This window comes from Nannobrachium achirus, assembly GCF_963921795.1.
Source record: "Nannobrachium achirus genome assembly, chromosome: 9".
NCBI classification, from domain to species: domain Eukaryota; kingdom Metazoa; phylum Chordata; class Actinopteri; order Myctophiformes; family Myctophidae; genus Nannobrachium; species Nannobrachium achirus.
In genome coordinates, this window is record NC_137818.1 from 66,914,019 (window position 1) to 66,929,772 (window position 15,754).

The window sequence follows — 15,754 nt, forward strand, 5'->3', positions numbered from 1 at the left end:
TATGACTTTCAATGCGGGAGGCCCGGGTTCGTATCCCAGATGGGATGTTACAATGGTGGTGTGACCCGGATCGGGTTTCCCCATGAGAGGTCTGAAGGGTGGTGAGTGTGTCGGAGAGAGTTGCAGCCCCAGCTTGAAGCTTCAAAAGTGTAGTGTCTCCCCTGCTTCACAGAGATGCTCCTTGGACTAATGGTTAAGATATTGGACTATCACACGGGAGGCCTGGGTTCAAATCCCATGTGGGGAGGTTCATGTCACTTCTGTAACATATATGTTAATTGCAGTACATATCGCCACTTGTGTTAACATGGGGGCATTGTTTAGCTAGGCTAGTGGGCTCACGTGTGTGTACCTTTAATTATTTATTTTAATGCACAAATTAATATTGAGAGAATCAAAGGTAACAGGGTTACACAGTTCATGGTACATGTACTGTAGCAGTGTGACTCACATTCGGCCTGATCGTTGAGAAAGTCTAGCATCTCCCCTGGACCAGTGGTCAAGTGGTTGGACTATTGAGTTAAGAGACCTGAATTCTCATCCTGGGCATTACACACAAAGACCACCTCGAGAAACTGACTAAAATCAGCTGAAACATTCAGCTGTCTTTATGTCAGCCTGAAACAGAGCAATACATTTAGCAAGTTGTTTGGCTCTGCCCCGTCATACTAGTGATTTTCATCCTGCTCATGGTCAGTTTAACATGGCCCAGGATTCAGTTTATTTTATTTAGAGTATGTTGAATCTACAGTTGTCCCTAAAGTTAGATGGTACTTTAAACAGCCTGGTCTATGTCCAAATATAAAGAAAACTGCCTACTTCTAGACTGGTACCAAACATCAGGTGAATTGGGGATGCTAGTACCATTTTGGTAACACTCTTATACATTTACACATTGCTGCACTGTATTCTAGATGTTCAGAATCATGGTTTAACACAGTGGACAATGGATGCTTGGCCTCAGTAAACAGAAATGTATTAGAGGAAAATAGATCAAGTAAAATAAGTTCACTGCCACCATTCATGTGGCACCCATCTAACTGATCTGTTAGGGACTGGAATAGACAATCGGCTAAGCTGGGATTCACACAACACACAGTTGAATGAATGTTCCATATGTTTTATTTCTTTCAACATAAATAATAAAGAAAAAAGCAAAAAAAAAAAAAATGCAACAAATGTTTGGAATCCTGCTAGAGAAGGTCCAGCAATACCAATACAGTGTTTGGTGGCACCAATGGCACCATGACCTGGAGGGGAAGACAAACCTCTGGAAGGCAATAACCCAGTCAATGGGCCCCCAGGGTCCCTGCCTGCGGGACTACACATCTGTCCACATAGTGGCAGGACTGGTAAAAAAACAAAAAACAAGCCGCCGCCACCACCACCAGCAGCACCACCACCAGGCTCCATGGAAGCGGCATTACGTGGCCGGAATCACTGAGGGCCAGCGTCTGTGTCACCTGCAATGGAGGGAGGTTGATTAGTGAATGGAACTGGATAGATTGTTGATTATGGGGAAACATGAACATTGTGTAATGTTTCATGGGTTTCAATGAAGCAGCATGGGTCAGTTGTATTTCATGGTGGTAGCAAGTAGCATTCAACATCTCTAGGTAGTAGGTACATATGATATGTGGCTCATATAGCTGCTGTCATAGGGTCATCAGTGTCATCTAGTGGTCAATATAAATCATAACTATCACAACACATTACACCTACCTTGAGCCTGGTCCAATATGTTGGGGATGGAGACTCCAGCGCCCTGGATGAATTGAGCCTCTGCCAGGAGCAGCCTTTTTTCCTCCATGTCCACCCTCCTCCTCTGCAAGATTACCATTTCTGGAGCCTTGTACAGGAGGGAAGAGACCCTCCCCCCGCAACAAGTCTATCCCCCCCTCCACCTCCTCCACTGCTTCCTTGCTCAAGATGGCGAGGACCTTCTCCTCATCTGGGGTGAGGGTGGTTTTTGTTGGTGAACCACCACCAGTGGCCCTGGCTTCCTTCCTCATCTCGGACCATGTTTTTTTTAACTTCACAACACCAGTCCTGCCACTTCTTGCAAACGGCTGTGAATTCTCGCAGGCAGGGACTGGTGGGGGCCATTGACTGGGTTATGCCCTGTCTTCCTCGCCAGGTCATTTGTGCCGTTGGTGCCACCAAAGATAGATAGATAGATAGATACTTTATTGATCCCGAAGGAAATTCATTTTGTCCAACAGCTCCAGTGCAGTACATTCACACACGTTATCAATCAATAAAAAAAGAGCATGATGAACATATAAAAACAATGCATCAAGATAGATAGATACTTTATTGATCCCGAAGGAAATTCATTTTGTCCAACAGCTCCAGTGCAATAACAAAGAGGAGTAATTGGTGTTGCTGGACCTCCTCTAACAGGATTCCCAGCTCTTCTCTAGTGAAGCTGGGACTCCTCTTTCTTGCTGGTGCCTCTCCTGTAGACCTACAATTTACAATTTAGGCATTAATAATCATACAGCCCCCACACCTTGGACAGTTTGTCACAGTACATTTGCACATACATGACATTTTATCTCTACATTTTAACCATTGCAACTAGCAGTGAGCAGCCTTGTGGGAGCAATTATGGGTTAAAGGAGTAGTTCACGCCCAAAATGACTTTTCTTGTATTGATCACATTTCTGTCTTAGAATGCAAAAAAATAAAAAAAATAAAACATTGAACTCAACTTCTCCATGGCATGAGTAATCAATAGAATAAGTATTTTTGGGGGTGAACTACTCCTTTAGGAGCCTTTCTCAGGCACACATCAATCACATAAGAGACCTAAACAGGAGTCATACTTGTGACAAACAGGAGCTTTAGCTCCCCGGGCAGGCTCCCTAACCACTCAGCTACAACCACCTCCATAGCTTTGAATATAATCCAAAGCAATTTACAATAAGCAGGCAATACATAAACATAAGCAAGATAAGTTAGTACAACAACATTTAAACACAAGGAATTATACTGATTGATTTGGTCAAAGTGGCCCTCTCCTTTTAGAAACACTTCACAATCTTTTTTTCAAATCTATTGGCATTGCATTCAAAATGCATTGACACACTTGTTTTGTTTTATAGGGCATGGCTGTGCAATTAATTGTGATTGCTACTTGGATACACCTGTTTGTCATGAACATGCCACAGGGAATGTGTGCATTTGCCTCTTTGCCTATCTATCTATCTATCTATCTATCTATCTATCTATCTATATATATATATATATATATATATATATATATATATATATATATAGAGAGAGAGAGAGAGAGAGAGAGAGAGAGAGAGAGAGAGAGATAGCTTGAGAGAGTGCAACACAACACAACACACTTACATAAAAAACGAGTACCCAATTTGTTCTCATAGTGTGTGTGTGTGTGTGTGTGTGTGTGTGTGTGTGTGTGTGTGTGTGTGTGTGTGGGGGGGGGGGGGGGGGGGGACTCTTGGGGGACTACAAATGATTCACGGAAGCGGGAATAGAACCCGGTGTTCCCCCTTGCCAGTGCAACACACAAGCTGTAGTAGGCCTATGTAACACCACTGGGCTGTTGTATTTAGTTAGGAAATTAGGAACCAAATGGACCCTCATCATGGATACGTACATATGTACATGTACAAATGAGACCATTTAATTGTACTCTCTGAGTTACACCCATGATAAGGGTTGTAGGTTCATTTGGTTCCTATCATTTGATTCCAAACAAATTGTGGTCCCCATAGTTATAGCACAACAGCGCACAAACGTATTCAGCTCTGTTGAAATGGCGGGCTGCGCGATGGACTGGCGAGTCGGAGCCTCGAGTTCAATTCCCGTTTCAGTCCATCGCTTCATATGATTTCAAGCATCTATTGAGATATCCGGGTCTTCTTTGAGAACAAAGGCTCTACAATTACATGGTAACTTATATAAATATTTAGACTAAAGTCATAGTCTAAACTCAAAACAAGTATTTTGTGCAGTCAATTTCCAACAGCGCCTAAAGCTTGCAAGTCGAGTTTAAAATTAAAACAAGGGGTTTGTGCGGTTTGTGCGGCTTATAACAGCGCTTAAAGTTTGGTAATTTTCAGAAGTGTTTTCTTGATGAGCCGAGTACAATCACACAACACAACAGCTGAAATTCATTTGCGAGCGCAGGTTGTGGGGATAGGCTAGATCGATCCATAGACCCAGAGCCATTCAAGGAGAGTCGTCGGAAAAGCTGCATCATCTCCGTTCACACGGGGCCAGAGTTGGCAGAACTCTCTAATCCAAGGCTCTGGCCAGCCTACAGGCATGCGTAGCCTGTTTTGAGAGAGGCGCTTACGGTCGCGTTTGGGAAACGGCTTCGTCGTCGTACCAGAGCCTTAATAGTGTCCTACTACGGGCTCTTACGATCGCGGTACGACTTCGCTTTGGGAAACACGGCCATTATCTGAGCAGCTATACCCTTTGTGTGTGTGTGTGTGTGTGTGTGTGTGTGTGTGTGTGTGTGTGTGTGTGTGTGTGTGTGTGTGTGTGTGTGTGTGTCGTGTGTCGTCCGCACAACAGTGCCCTTCTCAATCTGTTCCTGTCTGTCAGTACAGTATTGGTGTGGCTAGGCTGAGCAACAGTGGCCTCTGGTACCTTACTGTACTGTACTGTACTGTACTGTACTGTACTGTACTGTACTGTACTGTACTGTACTTTACTGTACCGTACTGTACCTTACTGTACTGTACCTTACTGTACTGTACCGTACTGTACCATACTGTACCTTACTGTGCTGTACCTTACTTTACTGTACTGTACTGTACTGTACTGTACTGTACTGTACTGTACTTTACTTCTGCCAGCCATTATCCTCTGGTTTGGGGTAATCCATCTTGCTTAAGATATTGTTTCAAGATATTTGATTGTAGTTTAATTAGAACTCTTCAAATATCCCTGAGAGCTATGTTTGTCAGTGAGAAGAGACACACTTGTATTAACCTTCTGTTGACACAAAGATACAGCAATGTTAATTACAGTGAGGCTGGTCCACTGCGTATAATTAACTACAATTCATTTCAGTGGTTGTATTTGATGTTTGTTTCTCTGTACATTTTTACCTTATCATTTATTATGTATTTCATTTCGTCGGGAGTTTGCGATATGTCGGCGGGGTCCGTCGGAGGTCGCCAGAGGTCACAGCGTGGTCATAGCGCGACGGTGACCACGTCGCTTGTTAGGACGGGTCCGCGAGGTGGTTTTTGATTTTAAGGGTCGGGGAGGGGGGATGGGGTGGGTAGTTAGGTGCTCAGCAGCGACGCACACTGCGGTCCAGCCGCAGGTCTGCTCGCTCTTAGCATCATCGCGGCACCCTGGGGAGAGGGTAGGTGGAGAGTGGAGGGGTGAGGATAGACCGGTGGGCGAAGGTAGGACGGAGGTAAGTAAAAGATGGGAATTATGTACATGGAGGGTGCCGGTTTTATCTAATGCGCGGCGAAAGGGTGGAGGCGACTCGGTGCCAACATTGCCTCGGTTGAAGAGGCGTGAAAGATTTGGGTAAAAAAAGGCCAAGGTGGGGCAGAGGGGAATCCAAACACACCCCCGGAACTATGTACATTGGGAGGGCTCGGTTCTATTCGATTCGCGGCAGAGGGGCAGAAGTAGTTCGGTGCCAATGTTACCTAGGGCAGAGAGGCGTGAAAATTGGGTGAAAAAGAAAAAAAGGGGAGGGGGGAACACCAGGGAAAACAACCCCAACCCCGGAACTATGTACATGTGGGAGGTGCCGGTTTTATTTGATTCGCGGCGGAAGGGCGGAAGTAGTTCGGTGCCAATATTATCTTGGGCAGGAAAGGTGTGAAAATTGGGGAACAAAAAGTCACACTCGAACCATGTGCAAGGGGAGGGGCCGGTACTATTCGATCCGCGGCGGGAGGGTGGAAGCAGTTCGGTGCCAATATTATCCAGATGAATTCTCACCGTTTGCGGGTCCATTTTGGCCAGTTTCGGGCGTGCTCTAGGACTGTCGCTTTTAGGTGGTCTGTGCCAACCTTGCGGAAATGTTGGACGAGGGGTGTGTTCGGCTTGTAGTTGTTTTTAATGTTGTAGAGATGCTGCGTCAATCTTCTGTGCAGGGTGCCCCCTGTCTCGCCTACGTAATGGTGCCCGCAGTGTTGGCACTGTATTAGATAGACGCAGTTGGTTGTGTCGACTGACTCATCTGTAGAGGTCTGGAAGATCTGGAGGTTTCGTTTGATTACGGGTCTTAGTAGGTAGAGGTTCTCCGTGCCACGTCCGTACCTCTTGCTTGTGTCGTTCAGTGGGGGCAATTTGCTTTGTACTAAAAGGTCCCCCAGGTTAGGGTTTCTCTTGTAGGCGGAGATCGGTTTCCAGTTGCGGGCCATATCTAATGTAGCGGAGGGTTTCGAATCTGTTTTTGAGGGTGTGGTTTGCGGAGACTGCTCTCGGGCCAAAAGTGGTGATAATGGGGAAGAGTGTGCCTTCGCGCATGGGCTTGGTATGTGAGAAGGTACGCTTGGCCTTATTCAGTAGGGTCCTCTGAGCACCCTAAAGAGGGTTTGGGTGGCCTTTCCCCAGTCGTCGCGGCGTGAGCAAATGCGGTGAAATCTGTATAACTGCGATTTGATCAGGCCCCTAAAGGTATGGGAAGGATGATAGCTATTGGCATGGAGTAGAGCGTGGGTATCTGTTGGTTTAAAGTATCCAGATGGCCCGTGCTAAGGAACTCGGGGCCCTTGAAAGTGGTTGTGTTGAGGAAGTCCACTGCGTTTTCTTCCAAGACGTATTTGAGGGAGATGAAGGGGTGGTGTTGGTTCAGGGTCTTTTCGAATTCCAGGAATTGGGCCATTGAGTGGGGCCAGATGCCCCAAATGTCATCCAAATATCTGAAGTAGTGGGAGGGTTTTAGAGGGCATTTGGCCAAGGCTGTTTCTTCCCACTCCGCCATGTAGATGTCCGCTAACGCCGGTGCGAACTTTTTCCCCATAGCGACTCCTTTTACCTGTAGGTAGGTCTGTTCGTCGAACTCAAAGTCATTGTTCAAGAGGGCCAGTCTGAGAAGCTGGAGGAGTAGTTCATCGGGTCGGCTTTGGTCCGGGTGTTTTAGAAAACAGTGTCGCACCGCTCCGATGCCCGCCTCTGCCTCTATGTTTTGTATTGTTGTTTTTGTCCAAAAGTGCCACTGTAGATCACGCAGGGAACTGTCCACTTGGTTCTCCACATTGGTAGCAGCCAGAGCATAGGCCTTTCTCCTGCCTATCAAGTGTCTCTTGTGACTGACTGGTAGAGACTGGGAAGTGGCTCCAGCTGTAATGTCCCTTCAGTGTCCCCATCATCATCCACCACACTTGGCTTGTCTGATGTAGGCAAGGTCAGTCAAAACAAGGATGGTAATATTCTGCTTCCTTGAGGGCATGAATATGCTATCTAAAACGGACAGTTTTAACAGAGTAGGTTCAACGCTCTATACTTGTACCAAAATACTTGTTTGATTGTGAAAATCAAACAATCAAGAAAGAACTTCACACGGGAGGCATCAGCTCTGGCTGGAACACAGTGACACACAACCGAGGCAGTTTTATCAAGACAGCCTTAAATAGGGCAACCAATCACTTCCGGCGTGTCCTTCACAATAAGAGCTCATTACCAGAGTCCATAATAAATATAATAAAATACAATTGGAGGCCATATCTCAACAGACAGGAAGGAGTCATTGAACAATGAATGAATGAATGAATGAATGACCTTTATTTATATAGCACACTTCACAGTGCTTTACAGAGATACACAGGTGGCATCTTCTTCATTGGTCTATGCATGTCATTTAGGCTGCCCTCAGACCAGCATTGACTAACTGCCCTCAGAGCAGCATTTTAACATTCTAACGTTGCTCTTTGCATATCATTTAAGCTGCCATCAGAGCAGCATTGAGAACATGCCATCAGAGCAGCAACTGAACATTGGTCTATGCGTATCATTAAGCTTCCCTGAGAGCAGCATTGACAAAGTGTCCTCAGAGCAGCAATTGAACATAATAATTGCCTTCTTTGATGCATTAATGAGTGTCAACGAGCATCAGCTGGAAAGACACACACACGCACGCACGCACGCACACTCCCCGGAGGTGTCATTTTGGGGAATGTGGGGCCTTTTAACCTCACAATCGGTAGTTTCCGGGCATTATACGGCCCCAACACCAGACTTACCGATGAGGTAGGTAGTATGTATTGTAAAAAATGATTGATTGAGTCTTAGGAGATCAAAGCTTCAAATGTTTTAATGACATCCTAAATATTTAATTAGAATTGTCTTTTATTTCTTTCCCTGACCCTCACTCTTCTGTTTCTAGATAATGGATGCCCTTTTTTTCCTCAGGGGCAAGGTAAATGTCTTATATCGACTTAAATTGAACCATGTGTCATGTATTGCCAATGTAAATATTAATAATCCACAACTCATGTTATCTTCATGTATGAAAGAGTCACCCTGGGACTGTGGTTTTGACCACCCACATCATCACCACCATCTTGGAGGGAAAAAAGAAGGCCTACAGACGTTATTTTGTATGGGTACGTACAATAAGTGTGTAGCCTTTAATTCGCCTGGATGATGCCAGACAGCCATTAGTGTCAGTCAATAATATTGGGGAACCTTCTACTTAGAACTGAGGAATTGCAATGTTTGTATGTGTTCACCTATGATCACCACATCGTGGTGCTACACAGACACCTCAACCTATAGACTGATTCCCTGAGCACTTCAGTCACTTTTTATTTTCTTTTTTATTTCATATTGTGCATCCCTCATATTCTTTTTCAACAGAAGATGGCACTACATTAATCTTTGTTATTGACAGAAATGTTCAACAAGAACACTAATTCAACAATTATGTTATTACTATTTACACCAGCACCTATAAGTCACATCTGCCCATAAAGAAAGTGTAGTTTTTTTTATGTCCAACATATTTGTATTTGTGGTCCAGCAGCCTCTTGGCGGCGTCTGCGCGGGCATAGCCGTCTCTCCCGTGTGGCCAAAAAAGGATCAGGGTTAAGAACAGAAAGACCCTGAATGAATCCTCACCAGTTCCAGAAGAGAGTGAGGTTTTGAGGGAGACAAAGAAAGCTGTAAGTTAAAATCAACGTCTTATGTCAGAATCATAGCCTGTTCTAAAAAGCCTGATCTGTTATTGTACGGGTTAGTCAACAATATTGATTGTTGGTTGCATCATTGAAGTTTGTTGTCAGGAACTAAGAAATGGTATTCAGATATTCATGTGATGGGTGTGTTTATTGGTTGTTGGTAGGGAGGTTGTCTGTGTGTGTGTGTGTGTGTGTGTGTGTGTGTGTGTGTGTGTGTGTGTGTGTGTGTGTGTGTGTGTGTGTGTGTGTGTTTTATTACACATTTCTGACTTTTTAGAAGAGCCAGAAATCATCGACTGCAGTGGCCAATAACAATGGCTTAGCAGCTTTGATTAGGGAGAAAACGGCAGCCAAAAAGAGAGACCCATTGTGCGTGATGCCCCCCCCACCACCAACCCCCCACTAAGAGAAAACTGACTGAAGGTAAAGTGATGTTGTTTAATAGATCTAGATCAGGGGTAGGCAACCTTAGGCACGGGTGCCAACATTGGCACAGAGGAGGGTGATCACCCTAACCCTAAAGTTATATTGTATCATATCATCATACAGATGTTATTCCTTAACCAATTTAGACCTGTCACACCTTGGTTATACATTTAGTTGTTATATTGTTGCCTTCAAACTTAAACATTTCCTAAATTAATGCCCTACTTGATCATACTACTGTGTCATAAATACCAGATCTACAAGCTCGATCAAGCTTGTAAATACTTTATTTGCTTTTTAAAATCCTGAAAGGTTTTAGACATCTGAGGTTTCCACCCGACATAGACGATACAACATCACTCTGTTTTTGACGGCCTCAGGTCTAAATGGATACAAACCCGGTTGTACTGCAGTGTCACCTAACTTTCCAACAAAAACTTATTTTTTCATCCCTTGCACTCTCTTTAGACTCCGACTCGTCCGAGTATGGCGGAGACGACGGTGCAGTTGTGCCACAGGCCATACAGGACGAGCTGTTGAAAAAGCACAGGAGCGCCCAGAAGAGGATCAAACAGTTAGAAACGTTGTAAGGAATAACACATTTTAATCAAACAGTTGCATGAGTTTGCTCTGCTCTTCTTGTCTATGTTGGTTAATTGTTCTATGTTCTTTTAATTTATATTTGTTTCCTTGGATTGGAAACAAATATAAGTGGACAGAAGCTAAGTTCACTACTGCATACCTCAATTCAGTTTATATACATATTTTTTTTCATTTTTAAGATGCAACGACTTAGAGGGAGACAAACAGAAACTGGAAGAAGAGGTCTCCCTGTACAGGGAGCTCAATATAAGAACCTAACCTCTCTGCTGCAGAGGAAAGAAAATGAGGAAACCAGTGACGGTGAGTTTAGACAGTAATACTGTTCTAGGGAAAATGTTTACAATTTTTATACTTTGATAATGGCAAATGGGGATTAAATATCATTGTTTAAATTTCAGTTCCAAGTTCCAAAGTGTCCTCCTCTCCCCCCAAGTCCTTGGCAGCCTCACCTGGACAGTTTGAAACGTAGGGTGACAAGGTAAACACTCTAGGACAGTGGTTATTAAAAGTGGGGTCCCCAGGGGGTTCCACGTGTCATTAGGGATGGGTATCGTTAAGATTTTAGCGATTCCGATTCCGGTTCTGCTTATCGATTCGATTCCTTATCGATTCTCTTATCGATTCTCAGCTGGTCAGAAATAGTGGCCAATAGTCTTTTCTACCTCCTCCACTCCTTTTCTTCTTTTTCTAGAGAGGTTTGGGTTATTTTTATTACTGTTTTGGGTGCTTATTTCCCACACAACGGTGTAACAAGTAACTGTTTATTAGTTATTTTAGCACACGGTGCAACACACGCATGCATGCACACACACACACACACACACACACACACACACACACACACACACACACACACACACACACACACACACACACACACACACACACACACACTACAACATCGGGTATTATTTTTGTAATGGTTTTCTACAGTTTTTTATTCCCCATATACAATGGTGTTAGTTTGCAACAATGAGCCTACAGACAGTTTCTAGTTCTCAAATAAATAGACTTTGTTGTGCCATCAAAGCGGGATTTATTTGAAAACAAAATTTAAATTCAACTTCCCTTCCAACCGGAGGTGGCAAGGTGACCATGTGATTGATAATCAAACACCTTGTTTCAACATAGTGTATTCCCCAAAGTCAAGTACATTATTGTTTTAATATAGCTCTGTGTGTATATAAATTAAAAAAAAAAAAAAGCACCCCCCCCTTGCAGCGCCCCTGGAAACACCCTCAGCACCCCCCTTCCAGGCTGTTCCAGCGCCCCTGTATAAGCCTACTCTCTGTCGGTCGCGGAGCTGCTGCTGTACACAACTAAAGCAGAAGCACTGTCTTCAACAGTTTGGATCAAAGGATTTACATACTTTTCTTTCTTGCACATGTGATATAGGGGAGCATTTAGCAACACGGAGCACACATTGGACATGTAGCGCGTTTTGTAGTAAGAACGTGGGAGGCGGCGGCAGGCGGGCTTGCAAAACAAACTTTTTTGGGCACTCTAGCTCGGCGGGAGACTTGTCCGTTAATGCAGTGAGCTTGAGTAACTAACAACTTAACTAGGAAAGCTGACGCCTCATTATCAAAACATGAACATTCTCGTGAAATATACAGCCAGACTTTAGAACGCCTCTGTTTAGACAACATGTTGGCTGAGCCTGCGTCTAAACAAGGCAGCGCGGCGCGTGTGTTATGTCATCGCGCATATGCAGGAATCGATAGCAGAATCGTTAAGGACGTTGGCTAACGATTCCATGGAACCGAACCACGGGCAACCGGTTCTCAACGAGAACCGGTTCTCGATACCCATCCCTACGTGTCATGATACCTGTACATGTGAGCTTGTAGATCAGCTATTCTTTTGACCTATTTCTGCACATTTATGCCTATGGCATGCACAAAATAAGATAGAAATTTAAACATTTTGTTTTCTTCTTTTAAGGTCCACATTGGCTCCAATGTGTGGATCGAAAAGGAGAAATGGGAGCTCCTAATGTCAAACAGCAAGGACTCCTTGCTGTTTGTGTTTGGGGGACGGCAACGTTAAAAGGCCGGAGCGTTTCAGGCAAAGAATGCCCGAACGGCAAGAAAGGAAAGGCCGGAGAGGGTAAAGTCGCCATGCCCGCCAAACCCCCCCTGAGCCCAGAAAAATTGAGGGCAATCAAAGGTATGTCTATGTTTAATTCTGTGTTTACCGTCAGCTGTTACATTTTTCATACCTTCATTTGGTTGTCTCTGCTACATAATATTTCAACCATAAACACATGATGATGTTGGGTCTTTCCAATTAATATACTGTATATCATATTAATTAAGCTATGAAAAACCAAACAGGAAATGGGAATGTCACCGTCTGGAAAAGAGAACTACTGTCATGCACAAAAGCCTATTATTAATTTGTTATACAAGTCCTAATATTATCAAGCTTATTAATCAATCATTACAAAATAATAATAATAATTTGAATGTGCACCGTAGATTGGTAATTTGTGGTATTTCTTGCATGATAACATTGTGGCTTATTGTCGACAGAAACCCACTTTTTCCATTCAAAGGCATCTTTGCATAACTTAAACAGGGAATTTAAGGGACCACCTCCCCCCCGTTTTCGACGTATCTTAATTGTGACCGCCAAAACCTCCACCGGCTGTCTGTCAGTCTGTCTGTCACACATCACATCAAACTTATGCCCTACTCATATCTCCGCCACCGTTGCCCCTATCCATGCCAAACTTTGCACACACACTCCTTGGCTGCCACACCGCAACCCCCACACTCATTTCTCACATGGCCCTCTTGAACATGGCAAATCACAATCTCCGGCCCTGATTTCTCACATGCCCCTCTTCTAGCACCGCCGTCAGGCCGTTTTTTGCAAAACACATTTTTGAACACTGCTCCTACAGATTTTGCCCTAAAATCACGTTAAGTGGTACACAGTATCTCTAAAGTCATGTCATCAACATGGATCTGTCCCATTTCCCATATCCTGATTGGCTATGATTGCCTTCTAAAGTCTTACTTGTGCAATTGGTCCTCACTAATACATATTTTAAGATGGCACCATGTAATGTATGTCTACTCACTCTGTTTCATTAGTGGGCCTTTGACATATCATCGTTCAAACAATATGTCAAACTTATTTTAATTGTTAATTATGAATGAAAGAAACTCCACTGTGTATGCTTCTACATGAGCATACACACTAGAGTTGTAGTTTCTATTAGTTGGTAGTCAGATTCTGAAAGTCCACATTTCAACAATGAGTGGCAGAGCGAGTAGACAGAAATGGTCCCATTAGCTTATCTAATTGTGATGGAAAAGTACTCTCCAAAGCTATTGCACTCCGTCTTGAATCCGTTCTTCGTCCTATAATTTCAGAAGACCAAACTGGTTTTTATTCAGGGTAGGCATTCTTATTTTAATTTGAGACGGTTGTTTAATATTTTATATACGAAATCAGACACATCATCTCCAGAAGCAGTAATATCGCTTGACTCTGAGAAAGCATTTGATAGAATTGAATGGGATTATCTTTTCTATACATTAGGCAGGTTTGGTTTTGGTCCAAATTTTATTCAACTTATAAAGCTTATATACACAGACCCAACAGCCTCAGTATTTACTAACTCTATTCTATCAGATTATTTGCCCATTAACAGAGGTACAAAACAAGGAGATCCGGCAAGTCCGTTACTCTATGTTTTAGCTATGGAACCACTGTGTATAGCTCTTAGACAATATATACAAGGTATTTCACGGGGCGGTCTAACTCATACTGTGTCGGTTTATGCCGATGATTTATTATTATATATTACCAGCCCGGATGTAACCATACCTGAAGCCCTTAGAATACTGGGAGATTTTGGCAAAATATCAGGGTACAAAATTAACCTCAATAAAAGTGAATACTTCCCAATTAATAGAAATGCTGAAGATTGTCCCAACCCACCATTTAAAGTCTCAGCAGACTGCTTTACATATCTGGGAGTAAAAATTACTAAATCTTATTCTAATCTGTTTGAAGCTAATTTTGCTCCACTTCTAGAACAATGTAAAGCAGATCTGAAACGGTGGTCTATCCTTCCACTATCCCTTATTGGCAGAACAAACTCAGTAAAGATGAACATAATACCAACATTTCTATACCTGTTCCAAGCAATACCTATTTTTATTCCAAAATCATTTTTCAAAACATACAATCAGATGATCTCTGCATTTATTTGGAATAATAAACAGGTGCGCATAAGAAAGGAATTTATGGAACGACCAAAACACCTGGGGGGTCTCTCCCTTCCAAATTTACAAGCATACTACTGGGCTGCAAATTTTAATGCCATCTCTCTATGGCTCAAACATTGGAATGGTATGGTTCCGGCATGGCTTCAGATTGAAATAACTACGAGCAATCCTCATTCACTCTCTGCTTTACTATGTGCACCATCATCAATTAAAATTAATTCAAATATAATTGTGTCTCAATCACTACAAATTGTGAAACAGTTTAAAAAAAGTCTGGATATTCAGAATATCTCTATTCACTCACCTACGATAAATAACCATCTCTTCCAGCCTTCTTTAATAGACAAGGGGTTTCAAATCTGGCATGACAAAGGTATACAGAGTATGTGGGATCTTTATATTGACAACACTTTTGCTAGTTTTGAACAACTTTCCCAAAAATGTGGACTTACGGGTACTGATTTTTTTCGTTACTTACAAATCAGAGATTTTGCACGCAGAAGTTTTGCCAATTTCCCACATATTCCAACACTAACTTGCTTGGACTCTTTATTATTTGTTAACCTATCAAAAAAGGGAAGAGTGTCAATGATTTACAATGAAATTATGGAAAGTTGCTATCCCTCTACACAACATATCAGAAGACATTGGGAGGATGAACTGGGGGCTCCATTATCAGACGAGGAGTGGGATATGGCCCAGTCCAGGGTCCACTCCTCGTCTATATGCTCAAGACATTCACTAATACAGTTTAAAGTAATACATCGGCTTCATCTTTCGAAAGCCAAACTTGCAAAGATATTTCCAAATCTGAACCCTATATGTGACAGGTGCAAGGAGACCCCAGCAACCACCCTCCACATGTTTTGGTCCTGCCCTACACTTGTTAATTTCTGGTCATCAGTTTTTGATACTATCTCTAGGGCCTATGGCTGTAATATTATACCATCGCCAATGATCGCTGTCTTTGGTATATTCCCTGACAGGGGTGGCGTGAGGCCCCCTGCACATATACAGAGAGTTGTCGCATTCACATCACTGTTGGCTAGGCGCATTATTCTATTCAAATGGAAAGATGTAACACCTCCATCACATCATCAGTGGATTATAGATGTTATGCAGAATATCAAGGTGGAGAAAATCAGGAGCACTCTCAATGGCCCCATAGGGAGATTCCATAATACATGGGATCCATTTATAGACTTTGTCAACAACCTGCCTGGACTTGAACCATAAACATAATGTACCAGCTCCTAGGGTCTGTCCCTTTTTAACATATTGCACACTGTCTTATTATTGTAATAATGTAATTTTGTGATGTCTGTTGTGTTTGTGTTTGTAATGTCA